Source organism: Erpetoichthys calabaricus, chromosome 3, assembly GCF_900747795.2.
Source record: "Erpetoichthys calabaricus chromosome 3, fErpCal1.3, whole genome shotgun sequence".
Classification (NCBI taxonomy): Eukaryota; Metazoa; Chordata; class Cladistia; order Polypteriformes; family Polypteridae; genus Erpetoichthys; species Erpetoichthys calabaricus.
Window position 1 is genome coordinate 308,455,351 of NC_041396.2, and position 18,328 is coordinate 308,473,678.

The 18,328-nt window shown below is 43.4% G+C and overlaps 1 protein-coding gene and 1 long non-coding RNA gene across 2 annotated transcripts in view; one reads left to right on the top strand and one right to left on the bottom strand.

The window, feature by feature from the left end:
- The window catches only part of LOC114644451 (tripartite motif-containing protein 16-like), a 193,397-nt gene that overhangs the window by 77,787 nt on the left and 97,282 nt on the right, over positions 1-18,328 (bottom strand). The gene's annotated exons all lie outside the window — the stretch shown is intronic.
- On the top strand, positions 4,841-9,772 carry LOC127527310 (uncharacterized). Its single transcript, XR_007934610.1, has 3 exons — positions 4,841-5,006; positions 5,200-5,256; positions 9,674-9,772. It is a non-coding gene; the product is annotated as an uncharacterized LOC127527310 (long non-coding RNA).

An 18,328-nucleotide genomic window follows, 5' to 3' on the forward strand; every position in this document is an offset into this window, starting at 1 on the left:
ATGCATCCTCCAGTGCTCCACCATAGCAGCCATCAGACTACACAGGCCTGGTCATCCTACATAAAACCCTCACAAATCACTTATACATGAGTTCTGTGCCAGCCTGGCAGACTGTTATATTGTCAGAGAGATCTGACCATATATTATAGATTAATGACCATACAATTCTTTAGCTCTTTCATATGAGATCTTCTACACGTTAAAACATCTACGGGGCTTTCCCTTCCCCACTACTGTAAGTCACACGCTGATTTATTTTCTTTTGAAATTCCACAACCACTTTTAGGACACAGACAGACCACAGCACCTGTCTGCAGTGGTGAGGCCTCCCTTGCAGATATTCCAAATAACTTCAACACATGGTTTAATGCCCTGAGTGACATACCTGTGAGAAGTCCAACCTTCCTCTGGCAGATCAGGTACTGTGTTTGTCCAGTGCCGATGTGAGGAGAACTTTGCTGAATGAAGACCCCCACAAGGCCGCTGGACCAGACAGCATACCTGTCCGAGTTCTTGGGGATTGCACATACAAGCTGTCAGATGTATCTTCACAGGCATCTTCAACATTTCCCTGAGGCAGCAAGCCATCCCCAAGTGCTTCGAAACTACCACCATCATACCCAAGTCCTCTGTCTTTTGCCTCACTGACTATCTATTGCCCTATGGCACTCGCACCTGTCATCATGAAGTGCTTCGAGAGGCGAGTCCTGGACCACCTGAAAGTCAGACTTCCTACATCACGTGACCATTTCCAGTTTCCCTGTTGCCCTAACTGTTCTACTAAATGCCATATCATCTGACCCTGTCTCAGACAATAGAGGACCCTAGCACTAGTATGAGTTACATTGACTTCAGTTCAGCCTTCAACACCAGCAGCCCTCTGAAGTTCATAGGATATAGTTGAGTCTGCTGGGCTACAACTCAAGGCAGTTGGGCCCTGGACTTCCTGACAGAAAGACCCCACATAGTCTACATCAGAAACACCATCTCCAGTATCTCCAGGTGGTTATAAAAGACATCTCAGCTCCAACCTGAAATGGCACTCAAACATCCCATGAACTGTTGTTTTTTCCTCTATCCATCTTCTGGATTTGAGGCATTCCTGTCTCCAAGCTTCAGGTTTTCAATCCCATTCTTCTTCCTTCATCTAAACTCATTTTTAAGATGTCTAGCTTCAGTATGTTCTTCTCTTCACTCTCATCCCCTTTTTTCCTGCTTGCTTTCTTTCCTCAGTAAAAAGCCATTCACCAGGTTCCACATGTAAAGCAGCTTACAGGCCTTTGATTCCATTCAATTTCGCAGTGTCACCTTGCATCCTGTCCTGGAATATCATCCTTCAAAAACCCCAACGACCAACACGTTCAGTTTCAACTTGTGCTCTGTTTATATCTAAGCAATGATGTTCCAGTTAGAAGTTAATGCTCCTTGATTTCTCTCATTTCACTTGTCCCTAACCGTAACCTTAATTCTCAATTTACGCACCAATGAATGGCCTCAGGCCTTCAGACTAAATACTGTATGAGGTAAATGGAACTTAAGCTGAACACACCTTTCAGTTTTTAAATCAGCACTTTCGTTATTCAAGGAACAAATTGGAAAATCCTTACCTGTATAGCTTCAGTCCCTTGGCTTTAGTACCTTTAGCAGCAGAAATCACAACTACACACCTCCTCTCGTTGGATGTCAGTTTTTCACATTACCGTTGTAGAATTTCAGCCAACTCTTCTCTGCAGAACTGCTTTATGTCAGAAATGGCTGGTAGGTTTGCTCATTTCTGCTCCTCAGTTTGGTTCAGATCAGGACTTTGGTACATTTTATTTATTTATTTTCTCCTAGCCCATTCCATAAATAATCTTGAGCTTCCTACAGCACTTTAGCTGCCATCCAGTGGTCTGGAGGAACATCTCCCTAACCCATTAAGTCAAACACCAGGCAGGGAAAGGGAATAGGAGCCATCCCAGTGGAGATACCAGTCCACCCATGATGTCCATCACGCCCTCTCCTCATCATTAGGCTATTTAGGTTAGGTAGACTTTACTGTCTCAGAAGGAAATTAGTTTGTAGCAGGAAAGAACAATAAAACGTCTGCCTTTGTTACACAGATTTAAGAAACTGAACCAAGATACAATATGTGACAATAACTGGTGACATCCACACAACTACCCGATTTCAAAGTGCTTACAGCTCTGGGACTAAACGAGTTCTTAAATCTGTTACTCACTACCCTCAGGAACTGAAATCTGCAGCCTGATGGGAACTGCAGCTGAAATTCAGGAGACGGAGGATGGCGACTGTACGACAGAATGGAGTCGGCCTTTTTTCTAACCTGTTTGTCACACAGCTCAGTGACAGAGGGCAGCTGAGACCAATCATTGTACTGCTGGTTTGGACAAATCGCTTAAATGGTTTTTGGTTTTAATGCCAAACAAACAGATAAAGCCAAAAGTGACAACAGACTCAATGAAAATGTCATTGGGGGTTTGAAGCAGTTGAGTTTACTTACAAAAGCACAGCCATGTCTGCCCCTTCTTACAGATTTGTTCCATGTTAAGATCAAAGGTCAGCCTGTTGTCAGTGATTGTCCCCTAAACATTTCTGTTGCTCCAGCAGCTCTTCAGACTGCCCTTATATTTTTGTTGAATGATGTGGTGAAGGGGGACACCTAACATCCTCGGTCTCTGGTCTGCTGAGGGAGAAGGAGAAGAGACATCATTACACAGCAGCAACCACTGGAGCAGCAATGTACTGCCATCACTAGAGTGCTTAAGCCTTCTAACTAACACAAGTGCATGACAGGACCCCCCAGACCAGACCCATCGGGTCAGGGAGCGCCATCCACTGGAGGGGTACATGGTCAGTCACAAGAGTGAACTCATGGCTCAGGAGGAAGTACATCAGCTGGTTAATAGCCCACTTAAACACCAAGGCCTCTCTCTTCACTGCCGCCCACCTGGTTTTCCAATCCAGTACTTTCCAGCTCTGAAACATGATTGTGTGTTCAACACCATCGATGCTTTGGCTCAACACATCACTAAGACCTGAATGGTGAAAGACAGAGAGAAATCAGAACTTACTAACACAGGTGTTGACGCAAGGGTCTGTTCAAGTCAATCTTTGTAAGATCTGTCAAGGGTGCCACTGGCCCAGAGACACGGGACAAACTGGCAGTAGTGCCCTGCTAAGCCTAAGGAGGCTTGGACCTGCTGCTTGGTTTTCAGACGGAGCCATTTCATGATGGCATCAACGTTGGCACATTGTGGTCGTACAGTACAGTACTCCTGCCTAATAAGTAGCCCAAATGTTTAGCCTTGGTCAACCCAAAGTAAGATTTTCTCAGGTTGATCCAGAGCCCGTCTCCGCTCAGTGCCAGGAGCACAGCACGTACCTGCTGCATGTATTCCTCCCTGGTGCCAGAATAGAAGACCACGTCATCTAAACAGGCAGCGCTATAGGTTTTGTGGGGTACTCATAGCACTCTATCCACCAGATACTGGAAGGTCGTTTGTGCCCCATGTAATCCAAATAGGAGAGCACAATTATGTAGATGGTCACTAGGGGCACTAAATGCCGTCTTCTCCTTTGTGGATTCCAGTAAATCAATTTGCCAGGACCCTTTTGTCATGTCAAGAGTGGTCAAATTCTATTGAGTCGCACGAGCAGTTCATCCAGATGAGCATCAAATTTTTAAACTTGATTAAGTTGGCTGAAATCATTGCAAAAGCACAAGCTTTTGCTGTGGGACCAGAATGGTGGGGCTAGACCAGGAGCTAGAAGTTTGCTCTATAAAACTGAGATGTAATATTCACCTGATCTCAAGTTCCACTTGCATTGATTTTGCCTCCGGGTGTTGATATGTGTGTTCTCAGGCCATAACCCCTGGTTCATTGATGATATCACGCATAATCATGGATGTTCTTCTGGGCTGCTAATTTATCTTTTCTGGGACAGACAAGATGGCTGCTTCGAGGATTTGTTGTTGTTTGAGCATTAGATTTGTACTGAAATCGAGATGTTTTCAGATCAAAATAGGAAAGAGATTGTCCAAAGTAGGGTTTGGGTTCTCTGTCCTTTCGCTAGTTTTAAGTTAATGTGGTGTACTTGTTCTGCTGGTCCACGGTTTGGTTGTTAAACCAAATAACTGACCAGCCCCTTCCTCTCCTTAAGCGCAGCTGTACGTGGGGGAGAGCTTGTAGGAAGGTTCGAGTTTCAGCCGCCTCAAGAAGGATGACAGATATAAAAAAGACTCTTCCTTACCGGACACCAAACTCTTACAGTTGTTGTCCTTCCAGAACCTTTGATGAGGTGCGCTACTTCTTTGGCCTTTATTCCATGAGGCAGATATGTCTTCTTTACTTCGATGGCTCTGTTCAGCCAATACCTTTATGCTTCTGTCACATGTTCGTCTTAGCCCCGCCCATTCGCCTGCACTAATTAAAATATATTTGCATGTTGAGAACTTGAAAATGGAAATGCAAAGTGGAAACTGAAAACTCAGTGAGCAGCAGGTGGCGCCAGTGCTCATTTGCATTTCACTTTTCATTTTTGCAGCTTCATTTCTGAAAGTGAAATTTCAAATGCTGTTATCTCAGTTTAGTTTTCATTTTTACAGCATTTTTGTGTTGTCTGTGAAAATGAAATTGCAAAAGAGAGATTGCATTTTCATTTTGTAATTTTAACTTTCATCCCCATTTTTGCCTCCCATAATAAAGCAGGCCCTGTGACAGAAGTGGCAATGTCCTCCACTGTAACCCTGCAGCTCATCTCATCATGTAGGACTGAAGCCTCTTGAACGTCCAACTCTGCTAGAAGTTGTGCTTGGACACACTGACACAAAGAGACCCCCAGGCACACGATGACTAAAGCCTTTAAAGACGCTCAGCACATTCTGATCTGCTCAGTCTTGTTGGGCTCTCCAGCTGAACTCTTCATGTCCGACTTCTCTGACTAAGAGGACCTGAAGACTCTCTGTGGTGAGGAGGATCAGCCAAGAAATAAAGCGAGAGCCGGTAAGTCCACCATAAAGGCTGAGTGTGTAAAGTGGACATTGAGTGCTGGTTCAGCAGTCGGCTTTATATTTGAGGAGCCGCATGTCACTTTGTGTCACATTTGGAGCACACAGTTTTGTAAATGAGTGGACAGTGAATGGAGCTGAGGTAGCAAAGGCCTTCTTAACTGTGGCCATTTTCTCTTTCTATTCAGGTACTGAAGCTTCAGTTTTCACCCTGCAGTCTTCTGAGTGGTGAGGAGTTTGTACGCGTGAGTTTGTGATCTTATTGATTTGAACATCCGCACGAGTATCTTTGACACCTCATGTCCCCTGCTGGTGTGACCGTGTGTGTGTATAAGGGGGTCACACAAGTGCTGGCCCACTTTCATTCATCTTTCTCCTTTTTTCTTTGGTTCTGTGCTCTTGTTGTTTTCCAGTCTTTTCTTCCTCTAGTTCACTCACTCTCTTATTTCTCTTTTTCTAATTCACTTTCCTCTGTTCCTAAGACACCACATTTTACTGTAAATAAGAGAATAAAAGATGAGAATGGGAGTTCTGGAGTGAGGCAATAAGGCCTGATGGGTAAAAATTAGAAACAAAATACATAAAACAAGAAAACGAAATACTGCGAGAACAAAAGAGTATAAAATAAAGAAAGGTTTAGGACGAATTGTGAATATCCTGGGCCACTTAGCCAGAGCCCTGACTGTAGAAGAGAAACTGGTGGGCATTGACCCCCCAAACAGCTGTAGATGTATGACCTCTACATATGGATATGGACGCTGGAGTACTGACCAGAAATTGGGGTATGCAGTGATGACGGAGCCCCCACGTCAGGAGCACCAGTGGTAAGCGGTGTGGAGTGTGTGGAGTCGAATATTCCCACATGGCAGATTTCACTTGGAATCAGACTGAGCAGACGCTTTTATACGCCGGACACCCCAGTAACTGACGACTTCCTAGTAGGCTTAGAAACTTAATAGCCGGGTTTCCAAGTGTCACCCACTAGAGAAAGTTTAAAGGAGTAAAGGAGAAAAGGAATTTCAGACATTATTACCCTTAACGCTGCTGCATTTAGAACAGAACTGTTCTTATTAACTTCATTAAAGTAAAAATGAAATACATGGACAAGAATCAAAACGTGTAAGGCAAGTGTGCTCAGTGTCACTCCACAGTCTCACCCGGCATGCTGCTGCTTCTCTGTCCCTGTTCTCTGACCCCAAAGAGCAGACGTGCAGTGCACCACAATAAATAAATAATCCACAATACAATGCAGAGCTTGTGGACAGTAAAAACACTGAGAGACAAGTTCAAAAGCCCAGGCTAAATCCACGCAGGTATCGGCTTCTGCTCCATTTCTTCATGTCCAGCACATCTCTGTCCACCCGTCTAGCCAGTTCCCCCCATCAGCCCTTCTCAGATGGCAGAGACCCTCTTCAGCTATCTGTCCAGGTGCCTTTTCTCCAACGACCTGCAGAATGTCAATGGAGAACAGCTGAGCTGACAATAACGAGCAACCCGCTCGCCTCCCAACCAACATCCTGCACCAACACCACCTCACTGCGGAGCTCACACTCCCCACATGCACCGTCACAGACCCCCTCTCACCACAGAGAGGTGCTGTCTCTGTCTTCTGAGGACCACCTGGTGCTGGCCACAATACACATCTGATACAACGGAGTCACATTACCAGACGTCCAGCTCTGTTCCTAATGTTTGTCTCTTCAGATGTCCTCTCTGCCCGCTCTCAGGGTTCTCTTTAAATCTCCTCGTTTGTCTGACCGACTCTCTGACTGTGTCTGTCTCTCCTCTGACAGACGATGGCCGAAGCTGAGCTGTTTGGATTACAGAACGAGATCACCTGCTTTATCTGTCAGGAGACCCTGAGTGACCCCGTCTCAATCCCCTGTGGTCACAGTTTCTGTCTGAAGTGCCTCAATGACTACTGGGATCAAAGCCATGAGTGCAGCTGTCCTGAGTGCAGAAGGAACTTCAGCATGAGGCCTGAACTTCACAGAAACACCGTGCTGAATGAACTCGTCAAGAAAATAAAGAAGCCGAGACTCAGTCCTTATCCATCTCAGAATTATGCTGGCCCTGGAGACGTGCAGTGTGACGCCTGTACTGGGATGAAGTTCAAAGCGGTGAAGTCCTGTCTGACCTGCATGGCCTCCTCCTGTCTGACTCACCTGCAGCCCCACTTTGAAATAGCAGCCTGGAAGGACCACAAGCTGACTGATCCAGATGGAAATCTGAAGGTGGAGCTCTGTGTGAAACATCAGAAGAGGCTGGAAATATTTTGTAAAAATGAGGAGACGTGTATTTGCATGATGTGTGCATTGACTGAACATGAAGGCCACAAAAAGGTCGAGATGGAGATGGAAAAAGCAGAAAAGCAGGTGAGTGGGGTTTAGTATTTAATGAAAAAAATTAAATCTGAAGAGTTAAAGGATTTCTAAAATTCAATAAAGACATCTGGGCATCCATTTGAGGAGAAAAAATGTCTATGATGGTAGAGAGCTGGAGTCTATCCTGGTGAAACTGGACTCAAGACATGATGTGTCTGATGGTGGCGTTCATCATTAGAGTCTTTATTTACCCAGGAACACTTTGGAAGTTCAGAGTTGAGAGAAATGTGTGTGTGATGACAAATTGGAGCTTTCCATATTATAACTGTGGATGTGGCTGACGCCTTCATAGAGAGAGAGAGAATGAAAGACACGAGATAGATAGATAGATAGATAGATAGATAGATAGATAGATAGATAGATAGATAGATAGGGATGGAGGGAGGAATGGATGGATGGATTGATGGATGTGAAAGGCGCTATATGATAGATAGGTATGTAGGTCAGTAGCACTTCATGTGTTTCAATTAGAAATTTAGCTTTTAGACGAGCTCAAGAAATTTAGAAATCTAACACAACAGAAATAAGCCTCACAAACAGACACAAGATTTACAAAAGTAATGAACAGGCTAATGATGAGAGTGTGGTCCCGTTTCGGCACTACAGATGTCTGTTACTGTTGGTATGAAGGAGCCCCTTGACACACTTGTGCTGAATATTTTGTTGGCTGAAAGTCCTCAATGTTGGTGTGTCAGAGAGAGGATGTGCAGCATTCTTCATTATGGCACTCAGCTTTGTCTTCATTCCCACCTAATTTACGCCCTCCAGGGGTCCAGAGTGCGCCCCATAACTGAGCCTGCCTTCTTAATGTGAGACACAAGTGCCACTGGTCTGTAGGCTTTTGATGAAGAGGCGTTTGCCATCTTTGGAGCAGGGACAATGCAGGATGTTTTCCACAGCAGTGGCACTTTCTGGAGCCTTGGGGACAAACCGATCAGGTCTAAGAGTCCGTCTTTATGTGTTGTTGTGGGTTGTATGCAGCCATGTTGAATTTCTAAAAGACAGTTACTTACACACTTCAGTATGTCATGTAATGTTTGCCTGAATGTTTTCCTTTTGGGTCTTTGCTTGGTATATTTCCTCTTGGTCAGCATATTTTTATGTGTTATAGATAGATAGATAGATAGATAGATAGATAGATAGATAGATAGATAGATAGATGGATAGATGGATAGATAGATAGATAGATAGATAGATAGATCGGTCGGTCGGTCGGTCGGTCGGTCGGTCGGTCGGTCGGTCGGTCGGTTCTTTATTGTCTTTTTATTTGATTTTGTTTCTCCAGCACTTCTGATTTATAATTTTTTATTTGCCGTTGTCGTCTTGTATGCTCCTCTTTTCATCTCCTGCTCATTCAGCATTTTTATGACTACACAGATTTGAGCTTCATGTTAAACTTTCTAAACTCCTCAGTCTAACTTGGACTAGCATGTGGCACAGACGGCCCTTCTGTTAAGACCACCTTGACTGTTCTGCCCCTAATCTTAGCTCCTTGCTCTTCACACTGTTCTTGCACCGCTGCCTACCTGCCAATACTATTACCACTTGTTTAGTCAAAGATAATGAAAAGTGGATCCATCAACATTCTGATCAGCAGCCCATCCACTTGTCCAAGTTGGACATCCACCTCTGAAACAAGACGACAACACCCATGACCTGTCAGTGGAGCACACTTGTGTGTTATTGTACCCCGTTGTAGCACACTGACACACGGGGTCCACCGCTGTAGAATGGTTTATAAAATGTCCTTCAGCTTCACTGAGCTCTCCTCCTCCTCCTCATCTCCAGCAGGCTCTCTTATCCCTCGGTGTTCCCTTCATGACCATCTTGTATACCATTGACTGATTTGCACCTTTGGCTGTAGCCCCCCGCCAGCTTGTCTTGCAGGTCCTGCTCATCTTTATTGAGTGTCTCAGTTGCCTGTTTAGTCCTCAGTGCTTTCTGAGCGTCACTTTGTCCATCGCTGGTAATCGAGGCTGAATGTGGTCCTCTTTCATGACCTAAAGCAGCCCACCATGTAGCCATTTGTTTCCTCATCACTGAAATTTGAGTTAATTAACTTTCAGTTGTCTTCTTGTTTCTTGAATTCAATTTTAAAAGTTGTTCATTTTCTCTGAGCTTCAGGTTTAATGTGTTTTACTTTTTTATGTTTCCACTTGTTACTCATTTGATTTATTGTCAGGTTTATCTGAGCTCAGTACATTCATCTTCAGATGGAACGTGAAACTGAAAGTGAATTCTGATAAGACCAAGCGTGTCCTCTTGTGTGTCCAAACAGAAGGAGCTGGAGGTGACATGGAGTGAAATCAGGAGGAGACTTGAGGAGAGAGAGAAGACCCTGAAGGAGACAAACAAGGCAGAGGAGCAGATGAAGGTGAGTGGAATTATGATGACACTTCATATCAAAGACAATAGAAATAAACTGAAAACAGAAGAGCTGGCAATGGATGTGTAGGGACAGGGAAATGCGTTTGGACAGAAGACGTTTCATTGTGCCCTTCATGGCATGTCACTGTCCTCCATGGTTAATTCATTTATGATTCAGATGGTATGACCCCAATATCCTTTGGGTTTTTATTCACACTTTTATTCAAACTGTAGCCTGGCATTGATGTTCTGAAGGAGATCAGTGGGCACAATGTTTCTTTTTGGCCTTGTTTGGTCTTGGTAGAGTAATATATATTGCTCTACTTTCCCCTATTGTATTATTAATATGTAGCCTTAGAATGCCTAATCTCACAAATTTACCACTGTTTATAAGGTATTATTGTATATAACTTATCCCCACCTTCCTTTCTATATCTATAACCTCAGGCAATTAGATGTAGTAAAAAGACAAGCAGAAGTTAAGTTACAGTTTAAACAATGTATTAGTATTATTGATAATATTCATAAATAATAACAAAATGCAAAGTACATTTGAATATTGGCAACCATACCACCTGATTAAATGGTGATATGTAGTTCAGGCGACACACAGACTTGCAGTTACTTAAATGTCTCTAGTTAAGGCATCATTGGTGCTCAGCTTTCAGCCACATGTCTGTTCAAAATGGCTGCTGAGCTGTGCTGTTCATTGTGTTGTCTTCATCATCACAGGTTGGCAAGAGAGATGCTTCTTCATCATATGTTGGTTGGTAAGAGAGAGATACTGAGGTTAAACACATACATTTATAGATGTTCTGTCCAACCCCGAGAGCCAATAGGACATCATGGTACTTAAAGGCCTCTGAGACAAGCCAATTCCAAACAGCCATACCTCAGACCAATGGGGGAATAGAACATCTTAACACCTGCCACCCCCCAAACCATATGATAAAGTACACCTTAGCCCATTTGCGGGGGTAGAAATGACTTTAGCAAAGAAACACTTGCCAAACTGGTTTAAAACACACATCCCCCAAATCACGTCGTAAAATTCAAACAGACCTATTCCTAAGGGTGGGGGGTTTGTTGGGGGGTAAACATTAAATTACATTGCTTTGCCCAAATTAGAAATAAAAGACATACAAAACATTTATCAAGTTATATGTAAAATCTCACATCACAACAGGCCTTTTCTTGTTCGTTTTTCAGACACAACTTTGTTTGACTCCATAGCTTGAGGTGTTCCACTGGTTGAGTGATTGCAGTTTTAATTGTTGAGATTGCTGTTCTTAACACATTTTTTAAGTCTTACAAATTACATTCAGACCACTGGGGTGTATCATCAGTTCAGACAAAATGAGCAGAACACACCATGTCAGTCAACAGTCGAATGAAGACACTAATGAAGTGAGCAGAGGTGACAGTCGAGGAACAACAAATGAGCGGAGGAAAGCCATCAGGACAGACTGACCACCACAATGGTTTATGTCTTTGGGATTGTCTGCTGTTGCTGATTCCTCATAGAATTCCTGCATCTTAGTAAAACATGAAACTCCCAGTCTAACCCCATGCCGACTGCTCACTAACACTCCTGTTCTTTACATTTATTTGTGAATCGTTTCTTTAACAATTGATGGCATTCATTTAAATATAATGAATGTTAAGCTTACATTAATGCCCCTCTGGCTCCAATGTAACTCATGCAGACCCATTTGTTCTGCACCAAAATGTCAGACATGCACTAAACGTCCTAATCTCTTTAGTCTTACCTGGACTGGTGCATGGCACAGATAAAACATCTGAGACTGCCACCATGTCAGTTCTACTTCTCAACTTAACAGTAAACTCTTTAAATTGACAGTCTGCCCTTATGTATGTCATTTGTTCCATCCTGGACAGTGACAATGACTCTAACAAAAAAGACTTTTTTACCCATCCAGGTAGGACTTGTACCTGTGCACCAGTATATCATAATGCTATATGAGCGCAGACTCAGACCTGCACCTCGGTTTCCCTGGTGAATTAGTTGCAGTTCTCACTTCTTTTCTTTCTTTGTGCACTGGAGTGGATTTGTAAGGTGAGACTTCTCACTCCTATCTACTACCTCAGAGTTTCCAGAGTGTTTGTCCAGTCCTGAAATGAGCTGAAAACAGCTGGACACCTCCACCTCTGGGCTTGATTCACCTGGACAGTATGTATCTGTTACTGTGTGCTAAATTCACACCATGACCACTCTGTTTGTATCTTCCTGGACTCCCTCCGAATCACTTTACGACCGCACACTATCATACCAAAGGACTTCTGGGTAAGTTCAGTCCTCTAGTCCAACACAGTCTAGTTACCTCCTCCTCAAGTTCAATGACCCTGAGCTGGCGGTGCTGGACTAGTTAGCATCTTCCACAGATGTAAGACTCCAAAATGTCCAACATCAGGTAGGATTTGGCCTCATTTTATAAATCTGTTTCGGTGACTGTTGGACTCATTTTAAAAATATGAATTTATTTGTAAAATAATTTCACGTTTCTACCTATGGCTTCTCATGCACTAGAGGTAGCTGCCTGCTGTGTGTGTCTTGATCTTTTCTCAACTTTTCCATAACTCCTGCTTTCCTTCTGGTCACTTCACGGCTTTCTGTCTAATTCTGTCTTCTGCTCACACGTGGCCTGATTTAATGTCCTCCCTTCTTAAATGAACTCTTACCTGTTTACTGCTCTGCTAGAACAAACCTCACCTGCTTGAGTGTGATGTAACAGAATTAACTAGCAAACTGTCTCTGTACTTTAACACCTTCCTTATTCTGCTGATGTCTTCTCTGAGGTGTTCTGGTGCCAGTCGTGTGCGCTTATTATGTAATACACGGTATGAATCAATCCTTCAGCCTTTATAATACGAAGAACTAGCACTTCTACTGGTACTGTCTGCCTACAATAAACCAGTTTCTCCATTACACTCGGTCCCCTCCAAGACCTGAGCTCTTGAACCTGAAATGGACAGCCATCATGGAGCCACCCTCTGACAAGAATGAAAAAGAAAAGATGGGAACTAAAATGTGACAGTAACAAATGTCATTGGGTATTAAAAATGGGACACAACATAGCAAACAGATTTAATAAATATGTAAAATAACCAATAGAATACAAATATAAAGATAGATATTGAGAGTGTAGTTGAGCAAAGTCATCAGAAGTGAACAATAATAGGAGCGTCAATTCAACTCTTTTAGGCGGATTTTTTCTTCTTTTCTTTTCTTTTCTCCCAGGGCTGAATATTTTTACTAAAAACTCCGTTTTCTAAAAGCACACAATGCAATGGTCTCACACATCAATGAACAAAAAATATTCCAAATGCCACTGTGTTTTATGTTGTATGAGTCTCTTTTCTATGTGACGTCACATACAAATCACAGACCTGTCACATGGTGTAGTCCTGCAAAGTATGACATCGTTCAAAGCAGAGAACTGCGGGCATTGCCACACATTCACTGCTGCCAATATGTCTTGCCCTGGTGCCTCTGTTTCAGTTGTCTGTTGCCTCATCCAATGCCCGCTTTGTGATGTTCATCCTCTCTTTGCAGTAGGCACTGTGATGTACTCTGCCAGCAAGGCGTCGACCACATTCTTACAAAATCAGCTGCTGTCATGGTGTTGTCACCGCCTGCCTGCTTGAACAGCATATATCCATTGGTCAGTGTCACCTCACGCCCGTGATGATACACAGCGTGGCACCATTTGGTGGACTTGTGCCTGAATCTGATCAAGTGAATCAACTCCTGCCATGTTTTCAATTGTGCTCCTCTATTGCAACTGGCTTGTCCAGCTTCCTGCCTTCTGGCTTCCCCGTTCATGAATCACTTTCTCACACGTGAGAACCTTGTAAATGGCGGAGCACAAGAACAGGAGTTTTTAATAGAAATCAGTGAGTGTTTTTAACACAGCATGTTAAAGCACCAACGTGCGGTGAAGCTTGTCTGGATTTAGTATTCTGTATAATCAAAACAGAATTGAGGGAGTAGAGGTGATTGGACCACCAGGGTCACGTGACCATAATATAATACAGTTCTCAGAGGTTTGTAAATTTCGAGAAGATGCAGCAAAGACTAAGGAAGATGGACTAGGATAAGCATTTAAGTGTGGAGACAGCCGAGGAGCAGTGGAAGAGGTTTAAAAATGTTATATGTGTAATGCAGGACAGGTACATACCGAAATTTGGAATTAATAGGAAATGAAAGAAAACTCCACAGTAGGTTAGTGAAGAGTTAAAAAAGAAGCTGCAAAGTAATAAACAACTGCATAAGACATACAAGACTAATAACTCCAAAGTGAATCGTAGAGCATATGAGAACATGAGGGCAACCATAAAGAAGGATATCAGTGAGGCTAAAAGACAGCAGGAGAAGAATACAGAAGATAAGGCGACAGACGACCCTAAGAGATTCTTTCAGTATTTTAGTAGTAAAAGAAGAGTCAAGGAGACAGTGAAGTGCATCAGGAATAGTAAAAGGGAATTAAAACATACAGACTGTAAAATAGCAGAGGCTCTAAACTTAACAAGTGAGGAAGTGGCTAACCTCCCAGTGGTAAATGGGACTGCTAAGGAGGCACTGGAGGATTTTGAAATAGCAGACGGAGAGGTGCTGCTCAGATTAAATAGGCTGAATCAAACAAATCACCAGGACCAGATCATTTACCCTCGAGTTCTTAAGGAGGTTAGTGAGTACAGATAGAAACCCATTTTTAAGAAGTCACTGCGCACTGAGGAAATTCTGAAGGACTGGAAAATGGCAAATATCATCCCATTATAGAAAAAGGGTGACAGGGCAGATCCAAGGAACTGTAGGCCAGTAAGCTTAACATGAAACATCACAGGAAAATTAATGGAAGGAATTATTAATGATAAGACTGAGCAGCGCCCTGCCCGGGGTTTGTTTCCTGCCTTTCACCCTGTGTTAGCTGGGATTAGCTCCAGCAGACCCCCGTGACCCTGTAGTTAGGATATAGCGGGTTGGATAATGGATGGATGGAAGACTGAGCAGTACATGGCAAGTACTGGAGCTTTTCTGAACAGTCAGCATGGGTTCAGCAGAGGGAGGTCATGTCTTACTAACATGACTGAATTCTATGAGGAAAGAACAAAGGGATACGACCAGAATGGAGCACATGATGTTATTTATCTGGACTTTCAGAAAGCATTTGACATGAGGGGGTGGGCATCAAACTGAAAGAAGTGGCAGTTCAGGGTGTGGAGTGTAGATGGGGGCAGAACTGGCTCAGACACAGGAAGCAGAGGGTGATGGTGTGAGGAACCTCATCAAAATCGGCCGATGTTAAGAGTGGTGGCCAGCAGGGGGCAGTGATGGAGCCGCTGCTATTTTTAATATACAGAAATGATTTCGATAGAAATACAGCATAAGGAACAAGCTGGTTAAGTCAGCAGATGATACTAAAATAGCTGGATTAGCAGATAATTTGGAATCCGTTATTGCAGAAGGACTTGGACAGCAGACAGGCTTGGGCAGATTTGTGGCAGATGAATTTTAATGTCAGTAAATGTAAAGAATTACACATAGGAAGTAAAAATGTGAGGTGTGAATACAAAATCGAGAGTCCACCTTATGAGAAAGATTTAGGAGTCATAGTGGACTCTAAGCTGTTGACTTCCAGACAGTGTTCAGAAGCCATTAAGAAGGCAAACAGAACGTCAGGTTATATAGCGCCTTGATGTGTGGAGTACAAGTCACAGGAGGTTCTGCTCAAGCTTTATAATGCACTAGTGAGGCCTCATCTGGAGTCCTGTGTGCAGTTTTGGTCTCCAGGCTACAAAATGGACATAACAGCACTAGAGCAGGTCCAGAGAAGAGCGACGAGGCTGATTGAGGGCTACAGGGGATGAGTTATGAGGAAAGATTAAAAGAGCTGAGCCTTTACAGTTTAAGCAACAGAAGATTAAGAGGTGACATGATTGAAGTGTTTAAATGATGAAGGGAATTAGTCCAGTGCATCAAGACTGTTATTTTAGAATGAGTTCATCAAGAACACGGGGACTCAATTTGAAACTTTTGAAGGGTAAATTTCACACAAACATTAGGAAGATTTTCTTTACACAAAGAATGACAGGCACTTGGAATAAGAGACCAGGTAGTGTGGTAGACAGTAAGACTTTAGGACTTTCAAAACTCGACTTGATGTGTTTTTAGAAGGATTAAGTGGATAGGACTGGCGAGCTTTTTTGGGCCGAATGGCCTGTTGTCATCTAGATTGTTCTAATATTCTAAAATGTGAACTATAGTGAGACAAGTAACTCATTTGACGTTGTGCCACGCCACTGCCACCACGTTTTCTGCCTGCATAAAAACTGGATTGTCACTTTGTTTCATTTTCAGCCTGCCTGGCTTCAGTTCTGTAGCCATATTTCTCCTGTTCACCCTCACTGTGCCACATCCTCCAGTTTCCTTGCTCTGTAATCCCATGAACAATTCTGGAGTCATGTAGAAATTGTCCTTTTGCACTACATGTGTCCATAACCATCTAGCAGCTCCTGTACACCGTGACTTGTCAATGGAGGGTCAGTTTTTGATAAGGAGTATTTTCTTCTGCATGTCATGATTTTCGGACTGAAGCCAGTGCTTTCTTCTGCCAACACAAAATCTTTTATTTCATTATTTGTGGGTTTGTCCAGCATATACTGACGGATGAAAGGCACCCCTTGTATTTTATCATCCACAGACAAATCACCGCCAGGCTGATAATGTTGTTTACATGTCTACAGGTCTAGAAGAGGCTGAACTTTATACATGGAGTTATGCCCTGACTCACCTCACAGGATTTGCTTCTGGTTGTCACAGAAATGAATAAAACTGCAGAAGCATGTACCTGTCACTCAACACAACTGTCCAAAGTCAACAGGGGACAGAGCACATTTGGACCAGCGCTCCTAAAAATTAGAGTGCCAGTCCAGTCCCGTCTCTGTTTGCAATGCCACATAGCCCTTCATCTCGTCTTTTGTTGTGAGCTTCCACCTTGAAAAATGAGAATACGGTGCGAGCTCAGCAGGGGAATCAAAAAATTGCCTGGCGCACCTCTTTGTCTCGTTAAAAGACAGCTTCAGGAAAGAACAGCCTGAAGTAGTCCAGCGGCTGGTAATTGGTTGTGTTCACTAGTAAGCCGTGCCATCTTGTAAAGTCCAGTAGCCAGCTTGCCTCCCACAGATGGATATGTGGGTATTCCTCCCAGAGGAGCCTTGCCAGAGGTGCATCAGCTGCTCAAACGAGCCCTTGGGCGATTAGCTGATGTTAGTACCTCACTCTCCTGCTCGATCTCCTGATCCCTCGTATCAAAATCAGAGTCTGATTTCCTCTTCACTACTCACAAACACACAGATTAGACGTCAAGTCAATGAGTCTAACGTTCCTCCTAGCAAAGAGAGTCCACCTATAACGTAATGGTGAGTTTTATTGACGTTTACAGCTGATTATCACCCTCTACCCCTGGATGTTGAGTTTTGATGACATCAGTCCTCGGGTCTGCATGTTGCCAAATGTCGACAACCGTTCTAAAAGAGATAAGGAAACATGAAAGTCCTTCAGTTCATTTAAAGCTGTTGGCTGAATCGTGTTGATCTTAAAGATCCAGTTGGCCTCTTTACGTTAGAGAAGACTATCAATGTCACTACATGGTGAGCTGGTTTGGTAATCTCTAGCACCGTACATTTTAAATCTGTAATGGTGTCTTGGACTTTTATAAAAAGCCTGCAGTGTTCTGTAGAGCATCTTCTAATACTACATTTGTGTTAAGGAACTGTGGTGTGTGAGGATCCCACCTAAAGTAATGGACAGGGGCACAGCAGTACATAGAACACCCGTTTGGAACTGCAGTTTGAATTATGGTTTAAAGTGAGGAGGTGATGGGGTCACCTTAAAGGACATTTGTGAAACAAGTGCAACATAAGAAAGAAATAATGTCCAGGGTGCAAGAAATGAAGAATATCTTACTGAAGTGTGGAAAAAGATGTCAGGAGACAACTGACTAAGAAATCACTAAAAAAAAAACACAATGAAACCCAATAGCAGAACACAATTACTACACACCACTCTCTGGTCCATAAGGTCTCCTTTACTTCTACACAACTACCGCCCAACAAACAAGCTTTTCCTTACAATTCCCGGACTTGTTCTTCTTCTGCTCTCCTGCTCTGCTCCAGCTGAGTGTTGTCCTACTCCACTCCCAGCTCCAGCGTACCCAGCACAGCAGGAGAGGCTCTTTTTAAAGCTGAACTCTCGAGTATTCCCAGCAGGTGACAGGTGCACTCCAGAAGCACTTCTGGGTCAGACAAAGGACTCAAAGCACAGTGGAGTTTTCACCCAAAACCTCACTCTAGCAGCTCCAACACACTTCAACATGGCTGCCTGTTCAGACTACTTATCCCATTCAGCCCTAGGAGTGCCCAAAGGGGAGCACTGGCAGTGGGATGCTGCCACCTGGCAAACTGAGAGAACATATTTCCCTGGGAGACAATCTCTTAGTGCCCTTCCATTATTCTAGTTTTCTGTTTAAGTAAAGGACCATCATCC